This window comes from Cryptomeria japonica, unplaced genomic scaffold (assembly GCF_030272615.1).
Source record: "Cryptomeria japonica unplaced genomic scaffold, Sugi_1.0 HiC_scaffold_101, whole genome shotgun sequence".
Taxonomy (NCBI): Eukaryota; Viridiplantae; Streptophyta; class Pinopsida; order Cupressales; family Cupressaceae; genus Cryptomeria; species Cryptomeria japonica.
Genome location: NW_026728923.1, coordinates 270,001 through 288,699, shown reverse-complemented (window position 1 = coordinate 288,699; position 18,699 = coordinate 270,001). Strand labels below are relative to the sequence as shown.

Sequence of the window (18,699 nt, the reverse complement as noted above, 5' to 3'; positions counted from 1 at the left end):
GTTATGAGCTTGTCGCAGTGTGTACTTAGCAAACCGCGACCCACGTGCGAATCCACCCCGGCCACCCACCCCCGTCGAGGTGCACACCCTCCCTCGCGAAGTGCGCCCCGTTCGCCAAGTGTGAGCCCTGCCCGGGTGCGCGCACCTTGCTAGGGCGTCGGGTGTGCACCCGGCCCGGCCTACGTGCGTGCACCTGGACGGGGCGTCGTGTGCGTGCAGTGTCCCGTCTGCAACGCGGTGCCCACACACCACCTCGGGCGCAACGACCTGCGCTCACATGTGGGCCGAGTGCACCTTGGTGCATGTTCGGGGCGCCTCGGGTGCACGCTCGATCTTGCCCCGGTGCACCAAGGCGCTCGGTTTGCCCCGGGTGCGCACTTGGTGCAAGGTGGGCACCCAAAATAGGGATCAAGCACCAAAACACAAGTTTCGGGATGCAAAATGGGACCCAAGGACCACAAATGCGTTCCAAGACCCATGATGGGTCCACGAGAACAAAAATGTGTTCCGAGACTTAATAAACAAATATTGGGTTTTAGGAGAAGAAACATGCTCTGATGCCCAAAACGAGAATCGACCCCGAAAAGGCCACAGGCCAAAAGTGGGATGCGAGACAAAAAAAAATGGGACCCGAGGACCAAAATTGGGTTCCCAGGTCGAAGACAGGGCAACCGGACAAGAAACGACCTCTAAGGCTCGAAATGAGTCCCGACGACTAAAACTTGACAAGAAGCACCCATCAGGCACCCAACTCGACACCCATGGGATGCCGACCCACCCGGGCTTCCACCTAGCACACCTTGGCACCCACCCACCCTCGCACCCAACCTCGCACCCAACTTAGCACCTTTGAACCCACATTGGCACTCACCCTGACCCTGGCACCTTGGAACCCACATTGGCACTCACCTTGACCCTGGCACCCACCTTTGCACTCACCTTGGGACCCACCCTGGCTCCCACCTCGGCACCCACCCAGACACCCACCTTGGTTCCTTGGCACCCACCTTGGATCCTTGGCACCCACCCCGACACCCACCTTGGCACGCAACTTGGCTACTTGCCACCCACCTTGGCTCCTTGACGCCCACCCCGACAACCACCCCGTGACCTACCCTGGCTAGGGTTGGTGCACACCCACCCTGGTGCCCACCTTGGCACCCACCCCATGACCCACCTTGGCACGCACCTTAGTACCCACCCCGTTACCCACCCTAGGACCCACCCCGTGACCCACCTTGGCCAGGGTGGGTGCCTTGGTGCGCACAACTTGCCTGGGCTGCACACCAGGGCGGGCTCAAGATGGCACCCGCGTTCCGTTTTTTTCACTATCTTTCAAAACGGAAATTTTAAAATCTCGTTTTTTTTTTTTTTTTTGCCTTTTCTGGAAATTAGTGAAGGCAGCGCATCAAAGGTGCGCAATGCTGGTGCGAACCCGGGAGCGCTCCGATGTGTGCTCCAAGGTGCGGCGTGCACGAAGTCCGAGCCCGGCTTGCCCCGGGTGCGCACCTCGCGTGCACCTTCGCCGGGGTGAGCACCTTGGCTGGGTTGCGCGCCCTGGTGCGCACCAAGGAGCGCTCTGAAGTGTGCTCCAAGGTGCGGCGTGCACGAAGTCGGAGCTCGGTTTGCCCCGGGTGTGCACCTCGGGTGCGCACCTCGCGTGCACCTTCGCTGCGGTGGGCACCTTGGCTGGGTTGCGCGCCTTGGTGGGCACCATGCAGTGCACGAAGTCGGAGCCCGGTTTGCCCCGGGCGCGCACCTCCGCCAGGGTGGGCACCTTGGTGCGCACAACTTGCCTGGGCTGCGCACCAGGAAGGGCTCAAGATGGCACCCGCGTTCCGTTTTTTTCACTATCTTTCAGAACGGAAATTTTAAAATATCGTTTTTTTTTGCCTTTTCTGGAAATTAGTGAAGGCAGCGCATCAAAGGTGCGCAACGCTGGTGCGAACCTGGGAGCGCTCCGATGTGTGCTCCAAGGTGCGGCGTGCACGAAGTCGGAGCCCGGTTTGCCCCGGGTGCGCCCTGGTGGGCACCATGGTGCGCACCAAGGAGCGCTCCGAAGTGTGCTCCAAGGTGCGGCCTGCACGAAGTCGGAGCCCGGTTTGCCCCGGGTGTGCACCGCGGGTGGGCACCTTGGTGCGCATGCCTTGCCTGGGCTGCGCACCAGGGCGGGCTCAAGATGGCACCCGCGTTCCGTTTTTTTCACTATCTTTCAAAACGGAAATTTTAAAATCTCATTTTTTTTTGCCTTTTCTGGAAATTAGTGAAGGCAGCGCATCAAAGGTGCGCACCTCGCTGCCCACCACGGTGCGCAACGCCGGTGGGCACCCGGGAGTGCTTCGAAGTGTGCTCCAAGGTGCTGCGTGCACGTTGTCGGAGCCCGGTTTGCCCCGGGTGCGCACCTCGCGTGCACCTTCGTCGGGGTGGGCACCTTGGCTGGGTTTGCCCCGGCTGCGCTCCGAAGCGGGGTTATTGGAGCGCCGCCTCTTTTTTTGTCGGAGCGTTTGGTGGGGTTTCTCGCATTGGCTCTTCCCAGGCCCGGTTGCCACCCTGGCGCGCACGAAGTCGGAAGTAGGGTTAATTGCCCGGGTGCGCACCTTTGCCAGGGTGGGCACCTTACCTGGGCTGTGCACCAGGGCGGGCTCAAGATGGCACCCGCGTTCCGTTTTTTTCACTATCTTTCAAAACGGAAATTTTAAAATCTCCTCTTTTTTTTGCCTTTTCTGGAAATTAGTGAAGGCAGCGCATCAAAGGTGCGCACCTCGCTGCCCACCTTGGTGTGCTCTGAGGTGCGCACCCGGGAGCGCTACGAAGTGTGCTCCAAGGTGCGGCGTGCACGTTGTCGGAGCCCGGTTTGCCCCGGGTGCGCACCTCGCCTGCACCTTGGCCGGGGTGGGCACCCTGGCTGGGTTTGCCCAGGGTGCGCTCCGAAGCGGGGTTACTGGAGCGCCCCCTCTTTTTTTGTCAGAGCGTTTGGTGGGGTTTCTCGCATTGGCTCTTCCCAGGCCCGGTTGTTGGGTGCGCTCCCACCCTGGCGCGCGCGAAGTTGGAAGTTGGGTTAATTGCCCGGGCGCGCACCTTCGCCAGGGTGGGCACCTTGGTGCGCACACCTTGGCTGGGCTGCGCACCAGGGCGGGCTCAAGATGGCACCAGCATTCCCTTTTTCTCACTATCTTTCAAAACGGAAATTTTAAAATCTCGTTTTCTTTTGCCTTTTATGGAAATTAGTGAAGGCATCGCATCAAAGGTGCGCACCTCGCTGCCCACCTTGGTGTGCTCCGAGGTGCCCACCACGGTGCGCTCCGAGGTGCCCACCACGGTGCGCAACGCCGGTGCGAACCCGGGAGCGCCCCGATGTGTGCTCCAAGGTGCGGCGTGCACGAAGCCGGACCCCGGTTTGCCCCGGGTGCGCACCTCGCGTGCACCTTGGTGCGCACACCTTGGCTGGGTTGCGCGGCCTGGTGGGCACCATGGTGCGCACCAAGGAGCGCTCCGAAGTGTGCTCCAAGGTGCGGCGTGCACGAAGTCCTAGCCCGGTTTGCCCCGGGTGCGCACCTTCGCCGCGGTGGGCACCATGGCGTGCACGAAGTCGGAGCCCGGTTTGCCCCGGGTGCGCACCTCGCGTGCACCTTCGCCGGGGTGGGCACCTCGGCTGGGTTGCGCGCCCTGGTGCGCACCAAGGAGCGCTCCGAAGTGTGCTCCAAGGTGCGGCGTGCACGAAGTCGGAGCCCGGTTTGCCCCGGGTGCGCACCTTCGCCGCGGTGGGCACCCTGGTGCGCACCATGGCGTGCACGAAGTCGGAGCCCGGTTTGCCCCGGGTGCGCACCTCGCGTGCACCTTCGGCGGGGTTGCGCGCCCTGGTGCGCACCAAGGAGCGCTCCGAAGTGTGCTCCAAGGTGCGGCGTGCACGAAGTCGGAGCCCGGTTTGCCCCGGGTGCGCACCTCGCGTGCACCTTCGGCGGGGTTGCGCGCCCTGGTGGGCACCATGGTGCGCACCAAGGAGCGCTCCGAAGTGTGCTCCAAGGTGCGGCGTGCACGAAGTCGGAGCCCGGTTTGCCCCGGGTGCGCACCTCGCGTGCACCTTCGCCGCGGTGGGCACCATGGCGTGCACGAAGTCGGAGCCCGGTTTGCCCCGGGTGCGCACCTCGCGTGCACCTTCGCCGGGGTGGGCACCTCGGCTGGGTTGCGCGCCCTGGTGCGCACCAAGGAGCGCTCCGAAGTGTGCTCCAAGGTGCGGCGTGCACGAAGTCGGAGCCCGGTTTGCCCCGGGTGCGCACCTCGCGTGCACCTTCGCCGCGGTGGGCACCATGGCGTGCACGAAGTCGGAGCCCGGTTTGCCTCGGGTGCGCACCCCGCGTGCACCTTCGCCGGGGTGGGCACCTCGGCTGGGTTGCGCGCCCTGGTGCGCACCAAGGAGCGCTCCGAAGTGTGCTCCAAGGTGCGGCGTGCACGAAGTCGGAGCCCGGTTTGCCCCGGGTGCGCACCTCGCGTGCACCTTCGCCGCGGTGGGCACCTTGGCTGGGTTGGGCACCATTGAGCGCTCCGAAGTGTGCTCCAAGGTGCGCACCATGGCCCTCCAAGGTGCGCAGCATGGCGTGCACGAAGTCGGAGCCCGGTTTGCCCCGGGTGCGCACCTCGCGTGCACCTTCGCCAGGGTGGGCACCTCGGTGCGCACACCTTCTCAATGTTTTCTTGCCTTTTCTGGAAATTGGTGAAGGCAGCGCATCAAAGGTGCGCACCTCGGTGTGCTCCGAGGTGCGAACCCGAGAGCGCTCCGAGGTGCCCACGAAGTCGAAAGTCGGGTTAATTGCATTGTTTTCCCCGGGTGCGCTCCGAGGTGCGCAACATCGGTGCGCACCAAGGAGGGCTCCGAAGTGTGCTCCAAGGTGCGCACGATTCGGAGCTCGGTTTGCCCGGGGTGCGCACACCTTGGCTGGGTTGCGCACCCTTTGTGCGCTCCAAGGTGCGCACGAAGTCGGAGCTCGGTTTGCCCCGGGTGCGCACCTTCGCCAGGGTGCGCACCTTGATGCGCACGCCTTGGCTGGGCTGCGCACCTTGGTGGGCGCCATGGTGCGCACCTTTCGTGCGCTCCAAGGTGCGCACGAAGTCGGAGCTCGGTTTGCCCCGGGTGCGCACCTTGGTGGGCGCCATGGTGCACTCCGAGGTGCCCAAGATTGGTGCGCAACAAGGAGCGCTCCGAAGTGCGCTCCAAGGTGCGCAGGTGCGCGCGAAGTCGAAAGTTGGGTTAATTGTCCGGTTTGCCTCGGGTGCGCACCTTGCGTGCACCTTCGCCAGGGTGGGCGCCTTGGTGCGCACACCTTGGCTGGGCTGCGCACCCGGGCGCGCACACCTTGGCACCCGCGTTTCCTTCATTTTAAATTTTTTTTTTTTACAATCTCTCAAGTGGGAAATTCTATAATCTCAACTTTTTTTGCCTTTTCAGGAAACTTTTGAATGGAGCGCATCATTGGTGCGCTCCGAAGTGTGCTCCAAGGTGCGCACCTCTGGTGTGCTCCAAAGCTCTCTCCAGCTGCGTGCACCTGCCCCGGCCGCGCACCCGGCCCCGCCCAGCTTCGCTCACCTGTCCCGGGCGTCTGGTGCGGAACCTTAGAGTAAGAAACATCACCGTGCACCTTGGCCAACGTGCGCGACTCGACCGAGCGCGCACTGGCCGAGGTGCACACCGATTTCACCTGGGTGCGCGCGCAGCACCTCGGGCGCACCGGGGTGCGCGCACAACGCCCGGGTTGCACCGTGGCCTGTGTGCTCGGGGCGCCTCGGGTGCGCGCTCGGTGTCGCCCCCCCGCGCGCGCGGTAGTGCGGGCAGCGCACCCCGGCCCGGCCCGGCCCCGACGAGAACGCAAACGGGCAAAAGGTTTATTCAAATAGCATTGCGACGCCCGGCGAAAAACTAAGAAAGGGTGCAACACCGGGACTTCCCGGGAGGTCACCCATCCTAGTACTACTCCGGCCCAAGCGCGCTTAACTGCGGAGTTCTGATGGGATCCGGTGCACTAACGCTGGTATGATCGCACCCGTTATGAGCTTGTCGCAGTGTGTACTTAGCAAACCGCGACCCACGTGCGAATCCACCCCGGCCACCCACCCCCGTCGAGGTGCACACCCTCCCTCGCGAAGTGCGCCCCGTTCGCCAAGTGTGAGCCCTGCCCGGGTGCGCGCACCTTGCTAGGGCGTCGGGTGTGCACCCGGCCCGGCCTACGTGCGTGCACCTGGACGGGGCGTCGTGTGCGTGCAGTGTCCCGTCTGCAACGCGGTGCCCACACACCACCTCGGGCGCAACGACCTGCGCTCACATGTGGGCCGAGTGCACCTTGGTGCATGTTCGGGGCGCCTCGGGTGCACGCTCGATCTTGCCCCGGTGCACCAAGGCGCTCGGTTTGCCCCGGGTGCGCACTTGGTGCAAGGTGGGCACCCAAAATAGGGATCAAGCACCAAAACACAAGTTTCGGGATGCAAAATGGGACCCAAGGACCACAAATGCGTTCCAAGACCCATGATGGGTCCACGAGAACAAAAATGTGTTCCGAGACTTAATAAACAAATATTGGGTTTTAGGAGAAGAAACATGCTCTGATGCCCAAAACGAGAATCGACCCCGAAAAGGCCACAGGCCAAAAGTGGGATGCGAGACAAAAAAAAATGGGACCCGAGGACCAAAATTGGGTTCCCAGGTCGAAGACAGGGCAACCGGACAAGAAACGACCTCTAAGGCTCGAAATGAGTCCCGACGACTAAAACTTGACAAGAAGCACCCATCAGGCACCCAACTCGACACCCATGGGATGCCGACCCACCCGGGCTTCCACCTAGCACACCTTGGCACCCACCCACCCTCGCACCCAACCTCGCACCCAACTTAGCACCTTTGAACCCACATTGGCACTCACCCTGACCCTGGCACCTTGGAACCCACATTGGCACTCACCTTGACCCTGGCACCCACCTTTGCACTCACCTTGGGACCCACCCTGGCTCCCACCTCGGCACCCACCCAGACACCCACCTTGGTTCCTTGGCACCCACCTTGGATCCTTGGCACCCACCCCGACACCCACCTTGGCACGCAACTTGGCTACTTGCCACCCACCTTGGCTCCTTGACGCCCACCCCGACAACCACCCCGTGACCTACCCTGGCTAGGGTTGGTGCACACCCACCCTGGTGCCCACCTTGGCACCCACCCCATGACCCACCTTGGCACGCACCTTAGTACCCACCCTGTTACCCACCCTAGGACCCACCCCGTGACCCACCTTGGCCAGGGTGGGTGCACCCACCCTGGTGCCCACCTTGGCACCCACCCATCCTAGCACCCAGCCTGTGACCGGGCTTGGAACCCAACCTTGCACCCGTCTTGGCCAGTGTGGGTGCGCACCCATCCTGGCACCCACGTTGTGACACACCCTTTAACCCACGCACCCTAGCAGCCACGTTGGCACCCACCTTGGAACACAACCTAGCAACTTGGCACCCACCCCGTGACCCACCTTGGCATCCACCATAGCAGTCGCCCACTTGGCACCCACCTTGGAACCCAAGTTGGCACCCACCTCGGCACCCACCTTGACACTTGTGGACCCACCTTGCCACTCACCCTAGCATCGACCCATCCTAGCACCCACCCTGGCACCTTTGCACCCTAGCACTCACCCATCCTAGCACCTAACCTGTGACCCACCTTGACACTCACCCTCGCACCCACCTTGGAACCCAACCTAGCACCCACCCACCCTGACACCAACCCTAGCACCTACCCACCCTTGCACCCACCCTGTGACCCATCTTGGCACCCACCCATCCTACCACTCAACCTATCACCCACCTTCTCACCCACCTTGGCATCCACCTTAGCACCCACCCACACTGGCACCTTGGCACCCACCTCGGGCAAGGTGGGTGCACACCCACCCTGACACCCAATTTAGAACCAACCGAGCATGTTACCCACCTTGGCACCCACATTGCAGCCCACCCTAGTACCCACCCTATGACCCACATTGGCATCCACACCCTAGCACCCAGGCACCTCGACACCCGCCTTGACACGCACCCTAGCACTAAACCTGTGACCCACCTTGGAACTCACCCTAGAACCCACCCACCCTGTGAACCACCTTGGCATCCACCTTAGCACCCACCCACCTTGGCACCCACTCTAGCACTCACCCATCCTAACACCCAACTTGTTACCCACCTTGGCACCCGCCCTCGCGTCCACCTTGAAACCCACCCTAGCACCCACCCACGCAGGAGCCCACCTTGGCACCCAACCTAACACCCACGCATCCTGGCACCCAACTTGTGACCCACCTTGGAACCCACCCTAGTACCCACCTTTGAACCCACTATATCACCAACCCACCTTGGCACCCACCCTATGACCCTCTTTGGAATCCACCCTAGCACGCACCCACCCTGGCACCCACCATGGAGCGCACCCTAGCACCCACCCACCTCGGCACGCACCTCAACACCCACCTTGGTGTGCGCACTGCGCCAACCTCTCAAAGACCCTATGTGGTGCGCTCCAAAGTGTACACCTTTGGTGCGCTCCAAGGTGCGCACCTTTGGTGCACACCGAGGTGCACACCAAAGTGTGCACCGAGGTGAGCACCAAAGTGCACTCCAAGGTGCACACCAAGGCGTGCACCTTTGGTGCGGTCAATGCAAACGAATTCGGAAGTTGGGGTCGATGTCCTAATCGCTGCTGCAGACTACACGTATGAGAATCGGACAAATAGCTTATATAGGGGAGGTGTTGCGTTTGATGGGTCGACTCCCCTGGTTGTGTGCACTGCACCAACTTCAAAGACCCTGTCTTGTTTAAGAAGTCAAAAGTTGGGGTGGATGTCCTAATCATTGCTGCAGTCTACGCATGTATGAGAATCAGACAAATAGCTTATATAGGGGAGGTGTTGCATTCGGTGGGTTGACTCCCCTGGTTGTGCGCACTGCGCCAACCTCAAAGACCCCGCATAGCAGAAGAAGTCGGAAGTCGGATTTTGGTGAGCACCAAGGCGTGCACCTTTGGTGCGGTCAACGCAGACGAATTCAGAAGTTGGGGTGGATGTCCTAATCGTTGTTGCAGGCTACACATGTATGAGAATCAGACAAATAGCTTATATAGGGGAGGTGTTGGGTTTGATGGGTCAACTCCCTTGGTTGTGCGCATTACGCCAACCTCAAAGACCTTGTTTTCGTTAAGAAGTCAAAAGTTGGGGTCAATGTCCTAATGGCTCCTGTAGGCTACACATGTATGAGAATCGGACAAATAGCTTATATAGGGGAGGTGTTGGGTTTGATGGGTCGACTCCCCTGGTTGTGCGCATTACGTCAACCTCAAAGACCTTGTTTTCGTTAAGAAGTCAAAAGTTGGGGTCGATGTCCTAATTGCTCCTGTAGACTACACATGTATGAGAATCAGACAAATAGCTTATATAGGGGAGGTGTTGGGTTTGATGGGTTGACTCCCCTAGTTGTTCGCATTACACCAACCTCAAAGACCTTGTTTTCGTTTAGAAGCCGAAAGTTGGGGTCGATGTCCTAATTGCTCCTGCAGGCTACGCATGTATGAGAATCAGACAAATAGCTTATATAGGGGAGGTGTTGGGTTTGATGGGTCGACTCCCCTGGTTGTGCGCATTGCGCCAACCTCAAAGACCCTGCATTGCGGATGAAGTCGAAAGTCAGAGTTTGGTGTGCTACAAGGTGTGGTCGAAGGTGCTCACCTAGGTGTGCACCTTTGGAGCGCAGGAAAAGTGCCCTCCAAAAGTGCGCACCTTTGGAGTGCACAAAAGTGCCCTCCAAAAGTGCGCACCTTTGGAGCGCACAAAAGTGCCCTCCAAAAAGTGCCCTCCAAAAGTGCGCACCTTTGGAGCGCACAAAAGTGCCCTCCAAAAAGTGCCCTCCAAAAGTGCGCACCTTTGGAGTGCAGAAAAGTGCCCTCCAAAAAGTGCCCTCCAAAAGTGTGCACCTTTGGAGTGCACAAAAGTGCCCTCCAAAAGTGCGCACCTTTGGAGCGCAGAAAAGTGCCCTCCAAAAAGTGCCCTCCAAAAGTGCGCACCTTTGGAGCGCAGAAAAGTGCCCTCCAAAAAGTGCCCTCCAAAAGTGCGCACCTTTGGAGCGCAGAAAAGTGCCCTCCAAAAAGTGCCCTCCAAAAGTGCGCACCTTTGGAGCGCAGAAAAGTGCCCTCCAAAAAGTGCCCTCCAAAAGTGCGCACCTTTGGAGCGCACAAAAGTGCCCTCCAAAAAGTGCCCTCCAAAAGTGCGCACCTTTGGAGCGCACAAAAGTGCCCTCCAAAAGTGCGCACCTTTGGAGCGCACAAAAGTGCCCTCCAAAAGTGCGCACTTTTGGTGCGCACCAAGGCGCTGGTTCGGTCGTTGCAGGCGAGTTCGGAAGTTGGGGTCGATGTCCTGAGCGGAGGTGCAAACTACACAGGTGTCGGAATCGGACAAATAGCTTATATAGGGGAGGTGTATGCTTCGATGGGTCGACTCCCCAGGTTGAGCGCACCGCGCCAACCTCAAAGACCCTACGGTATGGATGAAGTCGGAAGTTGGGTCCGATGACCGATTCGATTAGTAGGTATGCTCATGAGGTCGGAATTTGGGTCCGATGACCTGCCATGTGCAGGAAGGCGAATGTTGGCACTGTGCGTTGCAAGGTGCACACCAAGGTGCTGGTGCGGTCTTTTTAGTCGAGTTCGGAAGTTGGGGTCGATGTCCTGATCGGAGGTGCAAGCTACACAGGTGTGGGAATCGGACAAATAGCTTATATAGGGGAGGTGTATGCTTCGTTGGGTCGACTCCCCGGGTTGAGCGCACCGCGCCAACCTCAAAGACCCTACGGTATGGATGAAGTCGGAAGTTGGGTCCGATGACCGATTCGATATGTAGGCATACTCGCGAGGTCGGAATTTGGGTCCGATGACCTGCCATGTGCAGGAAGGCGAATGTTGGCACTGTGCGTTGCAAGGTGCGCACCAAGGCGCTGGTTCGGTCGTTGCAGGCGAGTTCGGAAGTTGGGGTCGATGTCCTGATCGGAGGTGCAAACTACACAGGTGTGGGAATCGGACAAATAGCTTATATAGGGGAGGTGTATGCTTCGTTGGGTCGACTCCCCGGGTTGAGCGCACCGCGCCAACCTCAAAGACCCTACGGTATGGATGAAGTCGGAAGTTGTGTCCGATGACCGATTCGATATGTAGGCATACTCGCGAGGTCGGAATTTGGGTCCGATGACCTGCCATGTGCAGGAAGGCGAATGTTGGGACTGTGCGTCGCAAGGTGCGCACCAAGGCGCTGGTGCCGTCGTTGCAGTCGAGTTCGGAAGTTGGGGTCGATGTCCTGGTCAGAGGTGCAAACTACACAGGTGTGGGAATCGGACAAATAGCTTATATAGGGGAGGTGTATGCTTCGATGGGTCGACTCCCCGGGTTGAGCGCACCGCGCCAACCTCAAAGACCCTACAGTATGGATGAAGTCGGAAGTTGGGTCCGATGACCGATTCGATACGTAGGCATATTGGCGAGGTCTGAATTTGTGTCCGATGACCTGCCATGCGCAGGAAGGCGGAATTTGGGTCCGATGACCGAGTTGATGGCGTGCCATGCGCAGAAAGGCGGAATTTGGGTCCGATGACCGAGTTGATGTTGATGGCCCGCCATGCACAGGAAGGCGGAATTTGGGTCCGATGACCGATTTGAAGGCGTGCCATGCGCAGAAAGGCGGAGTTTGGGTCCGATGACCGAGTTGATATTGATGGCCCGCCATGCGCAGGAAGGCGGAATTTGGGTCCGATGACCTGACATACGCATGGAGTCCGACTCGGGGGCCGATGTTCGATTCGATGACTTGCATTGTGGGTAAAGTCGGAAGTTGTGGTCTTTGACCCGATTCGATGACCAGACTTCGGCTGCTTGAGAATCGGACAAATAACTTATATAGGGGAGGTAGTGTTCTCGAGCATCCTCCCCCCGTGCCCGTTTATGTCGATTGATGCTGGTGCTCGACTGGTTGGAGCGCTCGGATGCAAAAATCTTGCACCAGGATTTATCGATTGTGATGGACACGGCAAGTCTCCTGATTGCTATGCAGGAGCTCATCGTGAATCTCTATGCGGCCTTGGTATGGACTCGACCTGCGGAATGGTTCGGCAATGGTAGTCGCTCCAACACGTCCTTGCAATGGCCACAGAGGTGATTCGACTAGAGCTCCAGTCTAGCTTTTGGGTTGCTTGGCGGACTGGTATAGCCGCGATCGAGTTCCGGCCATGAACGTTTTAGATAGCTCTTGGGCTTTCTGGGACGGAAGTCGGAAGTTTGGGCTGTTGTCCGATTTGATGACCATTCTTCGGATGTGTGAGAATCGGACAAATAACTTATATAGGGGACTGTGTTGTCTCACGCAGCCCCCTCCGTGCCCCTCTATCTCGACCGATGTTGGTGCTTGAAAGGGTTGGGATCGCTCGGATTTATAAACGTGCACCACCATTTGTCGAGTGTGAGGGACGCGGCAGGTCTCCTAAATGCTATACGGGCGCTCTCTGAGAATCTCTATCCGGCCTCGACACAGACTAGTCTTGCTGAATGGTTTGGCACTGGTAGTCGATCCAACACGTCGTTGTTGTGGCCGCCTAGGCGATTCGATTCGAGCCCCCGTCTAGCTTTTGGGTTGCTTGGCGGATTTTGCCCTATCCGCAAGTGAGCTCGGTCCCTAAACGTTCGAGAAACCCGATTGCTATGCGCCGACTCTCTTTCTTGCGAGCCTCCATCTAGCTTTTGGGTCTCTACGGAACGGAAGTCGGAATCTGGGACCGTTGTTTGATTCGACGAGGCAGACTACGGTTGTGCGAGAATCGGACAAATAACTTATATAGGGGAGGTGTTGACTGGAGCATTCTCCCCCGTGCCCCTCTAACTCGACCAATGCTGGCGCTCGAACGGTGGTAGCGCTCGGATTTTCGTTGAGCGCCAGCATTGGTCGATTTAGAGGGGCATGCGAGATTCCCGAATGCTATGCGAGGGCTCTAACGGAAATGTCTATTGGTTTCGGTATGGATGCAATTGCGAGTGGTTCGGCAAAGGTAGTCGTTCCGATGCGTCCATGTCGTGGCCAAATCGATAATTCGATTTGAGCCCTCGTATAGCATTTGGGTCTCTCGATGTGATTCCGCATTCCAGTCCCTTTGGGCACTGCTTGAGCCGCATCCCAGGGGGTTCCCTTCCCAATAATCTGCCTCGCAACCCGATTGCTATGCGGTGAGGCTCCTCGGCCGCCTCGGAACTATCTGTGTATCAGACGCATCGCGGGATAAGGGGTTGGCAACGGTAGTCGCCCCAAGCGCGTCCGATGCTTGGACCATTCCGAGGCGGCCCTGAAGCCTCTTCCGTCTAGCCGTTGGGTCCTTCTCGCCGCATCCCTTGCCTCGCACCCCGATTGCTATGCGGTGAGGCTCCTCGGCCGCCTTGGAACTATCTGTGTATCAGACGCATCGCGGGATAAGGGGTTGTCACTGGTAGTCGCCCCAAGCGCGTCCGATGCTTGGACCATTCCGAGGCGGCCCTGAAGCCTCTTCCGTCTAGCCGTTGGGTCCTTCTCGCCGCATCCCTCGACTCGCACCCCGATTGCTATGCGGTGAGGCTCCTCGGCCGCCTTGGAACTATCTGTGTATCGGACGCGTCGCGGGATAAGGGGTTGTCACTGGTAGTCGCCCCAAGCGCGTCCGATGCTTGGACCATTCCGAGGCGGCCCTGAAGCCTCTTCCGTCTAGCCGTTGGGTCCTTCTCGCCGCATCCCTCGCCTCGCACCCCGATTGCTATGCGGTGAGGCTCCTCGGCCGCCTTGGAACTATCTGTGTATCGGACGCGTCGCGGGATAAGGGGTTGTCACTGGTAGTCGCCCCAAGCGCGTGCGATGCATGGACCATTCCCAGGCGGCCCTGAAGCCTCTTCCGTCTAGCCGTTGGGTCCTTCTCGCCGCATCCCTCGCCTCGCACCCCGATTGCTATGCGGTGAGGCTCCTCGGCCGCCTTGGAACTATCTGTGTATCGGACGCGTCGCGGGATAAGGGGTTGTCACTGGTAGTCGCCCCAAGCGCGTCCGATGCTTGGACCATTCCGAGGCGGCCCTGAAGCCTCTTCCGTCTAGCCGTTGGGTCCTTCTCGCCGCATCCCTCGCCTCGCACCCCGATTGCTATGCGGTGAGGCTCCTCGGCCGCCTTGGAACTATCTGTGTATCGGACGCGTCGCGGGATAAGGGGTTGTCACTGGTAGTCGCCCCAAGCGCGTCCGATGCTTGGACCATTCCGAGGCGGCCCTGAAGCCTCTTCCGTCTAGCCGTTGGGTCCTTCTCGCCGCATCCCTCGCCTCGCACCCCGATTGCTATGCGGTGAGGCTCCTCGGCCGCCTTGGAACTATCTGTGTATCGGACGCATCGCGGGATAAGGGGTTGTCACTGGTAGTCGCCCCAAGCGCGTCCGATGCTTGGACCATTCCGAGGCGGCCCTGAAGCCTCTTCCGTCTAGCCGTTGGGTCCTTCTCGCCGCATCCCTCGCCTCGCACCCCGATTGCTATGCGGTGAGGCTCCTCGGCCGCCTTGGAACTATCTGTGTATCGGACGCGTCGCGGGATAAGGGGTTGTCACTGGTAGTCGCCCCAAGCGCGTCCGATGCTTGGACCATTCCGAGGCGGCCCTGAAGCCTCTTCCGTCTAGCCGTTGGGTCCTTCTCGCCGCATCCCTCGCCTCGCACCCCGATTGCTATGCGGTGAGGCTCCTCGGCCGCCTTGGAACTATCTGTGTATCGGACGCGTCGCGGGATAAGGGGTTGTCACTGGTAGTCGCCCCAAGCGCGTCCGATGCTTGGACCATTCCGAGGCGGACCTGAAGCCTCTTCCGTCTAGCCGTTGGGTCCTTCTCGCCGCATCCCTCGCCTCGCACCCCGATTGCTATGCGGTGAGGCTCCTCGGCCGCCTTGGAACTATCTGTGTATCGGACGCGTCGCGGGATAAGGGGTTGTCACTGGTAGTCGCCCCAAGCGCGTCCGATGCTTGGACCATTCCGAGGCGGCCCTGAAGCCTCTTCCGTCTAGCCGTTGGGTCCTTCTCGCCGCATCCCTCGCCTCGCACCCCGATTGCTATGCGGTGAGGCTCCTCGGCCGCCTTGGAACTATCTGTGTATCGGACGCGTCGCGGGATAAGGGGTTGTCACTGGTAGTCGCCCCAAGCGCGTCCGATGCTTGGACCATTCCGAGGCGGCCCTGAAGCCTCTTCCGTCTAGCCGTTGGGTCCTTCTCGCCGCATCCCTCGCCTCGCACCCCGATTGCTATGCGGTGAGGCTCCTCGGCCGCCTTGGAACTATCTGTGTATCGGACGCGTCGCGGGATAAGGGGTTGTCACTGGTAGTCGCCCCAAGCGCGTCCGATGCTTGGACCATTCCGAGGCGGACCTGAAGCCTCTTCCGTCTAGCCGTTGGGTCCTTCTCGCCGCATCCCTCGCCTCGCACCCCGATTGCTATGCGGTGAGGCTCCTCGGCCGCCTTGGAACTATCTGTGTATCGGACGCGTCGCGGGATAAGGGGTTGTCACTGGTAGTCGCCCCAAGCGCGTCCGATGCTTGGACCATTCCGAGGCGGCCCTGAAGCCTCTTCCGTCTAGCCGTTGGGTCCTTCTCGCCGCATCCCTCGCCTCGCACCCCGATTGCTATGCGGTGAGGCTCCTCGGCCGCCTTGGAACTATCTGTGTATCGGACGCGTCGCGGGATAAGGGGTTGTCACTGGTAGTCGCCCCAAGCGCGTCCGATGCTTGGACCATTCCGAGGCGGACCTGAAGCCTCTTCCCTCTAGCCGTTGGGGCTTTCTCGCCGCATCCCTCGCCTCGCACCCCGATTGCTATTCGGTGAGGCTCCTCGGCCGCCTTGGAACTATCTGTGTATCGGACGCATCGCGGGATAAGGGGTTGGCAGTGGTAGTCGCCCCAAGCGCGTCCGATGCTTGGACCATTCCGAGGCGGCCCTGCAGCCTCTTCCGTCTAGCCGTTGGGGCCATCTCGCTGCATCCCCCACCTCGCACCACGATTGCTATGCGGTGAGGCTCCTTGGCCGCCTCGGAACTATCTGTGTATCGGACGCATCGCGGGATAAGGGGTTGTCACTGGTAGTCGCCCCAAGCGCGTCCGATGCTTGGACTATTCCGAGGCGGCCCTGCAGCCTCTTCCGTCTAGCCGTTGGGGCCATCTCGCCGCATCCCCCAGCTCCTCGGCCGCCTCGGAACTATCTGTGTATCGGACGCATCGCGGGATAAGGGGTTGGCAGTGGTAGTCGCCCCAAGCGCGTTCGATGCTTGGACTATTCCGAGGCGGCCCCGCAGCCTCTTCCGTCTACCCTTTGGGGCCATCTCGCCGCATCCCTCGCCTCGCACCCCGATTGCTATGCGGTGAGGCTCCTCGGCCGCCTGGGAACTATCTTCGTATCGGATGCATCGCGGGATAAGGGGTTGTCACTGGTAGTCGCCCCAAGCGCGTCCGATGCTTGGACTATTCCGAGGCGGCCCTGTGGCCTCTTCCGTCTAGCCGTTGGGGCCATCTCGCCGCATCCCTCACCTCGCACCCCCATTGCTATGCGGTGAGGCTCCTCGGCCGCCTTGGAACTGTCTTCGTATCGGAAGCATCGCGGGATAAGGGGTTGTCACTGGTAGTCGCCCCAAGCGCGTCCGATGCTTGGACTATTCCGAGGCGGCCCTGCAGCCTCTTCCGTCTAGCCGTTGGGGCCATCTCGCCGCATCCCCCACCTCGCACCCGGATTGCTATGCGGTGAGGCTCCTCGGCCGCCTTGGAACTATCTTCGTATCGGACGCATCGCGGGATAAGGGGTTGTCACTGGTAGTCGCCCCAAGCGCGTCCGATGCTTGGACTATTCCGACGCGGCCCTGTGGCCTCTTCCGTCTAGCCGTTGGGGCCATCTCGCCGCATCCCCCACCTCGCACCCCGATTGCTATGCGGTGAGGCTCCTCGGCCGCCTTGGAACCATCTTCGTATCGGACGCATCGCGGGATGAGGGGTTGTCACTGGTAGTCGCCCCAAGCGCGTCCGATGCTTGGACCATTCCGAGGCGGCCCTGAAGCCTCTTCCGTCTAGCCGTTGGGGCCTTCCCGCCCCATCCCTCGCCTCGCACCCCCGATTGCTATGCGGTGAGGCTCCTCGGCCGCCTTGGAACCATCTGTGTATCGGACGCATCGCGGGATAAGGGGTTGGCACTGGTAGTCGCCCCAAGCGCGTCCGATGCTTGGAGCATTCCGAGGTGGCCCTGAAGCCTCTTCCCTCTAGCCGTTGGGGCCTTCCCGCCCCATCCCTCGCCTCGCACCCCGATTGATATGCGGTGAGGCTCCTCGGCCGCCTTGGAACTATCTGTGTATCGGACGCATCGCGGGATAAGGGGTTGGCACTGGTAGTCGTCCCAATCGCGTCCGATGCTTGGACCATTCCGAGGCGGCCCTGCAGCCTCTTCCGTTTAGCCGTCGGGGCCTTCCCGCCGCATCCCTCGCCTCGCATCCCGATTCCTATGCGGTGAGTCTTCTCGGCCGCCGCGGAACTATACCTGTTATTGCTACTGCATCCTTCGGCTGGTAACCTCCTCTGCCGCCTTGGAACGTTCTCTTTGTCGGACGCGTCGCGGGATAAGGGGTTGGCACTGGTAGTCGCCCCAAGCGCGCCCGATGCATAGACCGCTCCGAGTTGACCTTGCTTTCAGCCTCTCACATGCATAGACCTCTCTGAGTCGACCCTGCAGCCTCTCACGTTTAGCCTTTGGAATCTCGCCTCACAACATGATTGCTATCCTTGATGCATCCCTTGCCTCGAGCCCTGATTGCTTTCTTGGCTGCATCCCTCCTCTCCTCACAGCCCGGTTGTCATCACTGCTTCATCCGTCGCTTCATGCATTCTGGCTGCTGGGCCCTTCCCACCGCACACCTCGATTGCTATCTCTTCTGCATCACACACCCCGATTGCTATCTCTGCTACATCCCTCGGCTCTCACTTCTGCATCCTTCGCCTCCCACCTCGATTGCTATCAATGCTGCATCCGTAACCTCACACCCCGATTGCTATGCGGGGAGGCTCCTTGGCCGCCTTGGAAATTTCTGTGTGTCGGACGCACCGCGGGATAAGGGGTTGGCACTGGTAGTCGCCCCAAGTGCGCCCGATTCTTAGACCGCTTCGAGGTGACCTCGTAGCCTCTTTCGTCCAGGCTTCCTGCCTTCAACGCCCTTTTTACACCTCGATTGCTATGCGCGGGCTCGTTGGCGTCTATCACCTCTCTGCGAAGAGTGGCACGATGATTGTTGGGGTAAATCGTAGCAGTCCGATCTCTGGCCTTGGGCCATTGTGAGGGCTGATCGATTTCCTGTGCGCATCTCGTGTTCGCCCAGTAACAGACTCGACGACTTGTAATCGGTCTTGTTCCCGATTGTTCCTGGAGGTAGTCTTCGGAACTCTTGGATTTGACCTGTCACTCGAACTGTCCTCTTCCGAGGATGCTTGTGTGTGTGTGCTTGTGCCATTTCCTTGGCGGTATTAACGAGATATTAAAGAGCGGAGTGAGCGCCTCGCCCAGCTATGTTTGGGGCTCTCACTCCCTTACCCGGTGTGCGACCGCTTTGCACGTAGGTTGCGGAGCATCGCGACTCTT

General features: G+C 60.1%; 1 non-coding gene across 1 annotated transcript; it reads right to left on the bottom strand.

The window, feature by feature from the left end:
* Positions 1-5,918: 5,918 nt before the first annotated feature.
* On the bottom strand, positions 5,919-6,037 carry LOC131865101 (5S ribosomal RNA). The gene has a single exon (XR_009363834.1). It is a non-coding gene; the product is annotated as a 5S ribosomal RNA (ribosomal RNA).
* Between the last annotated feature and the right edge of the window lie 12,662 nt (positions 6,038-18,699).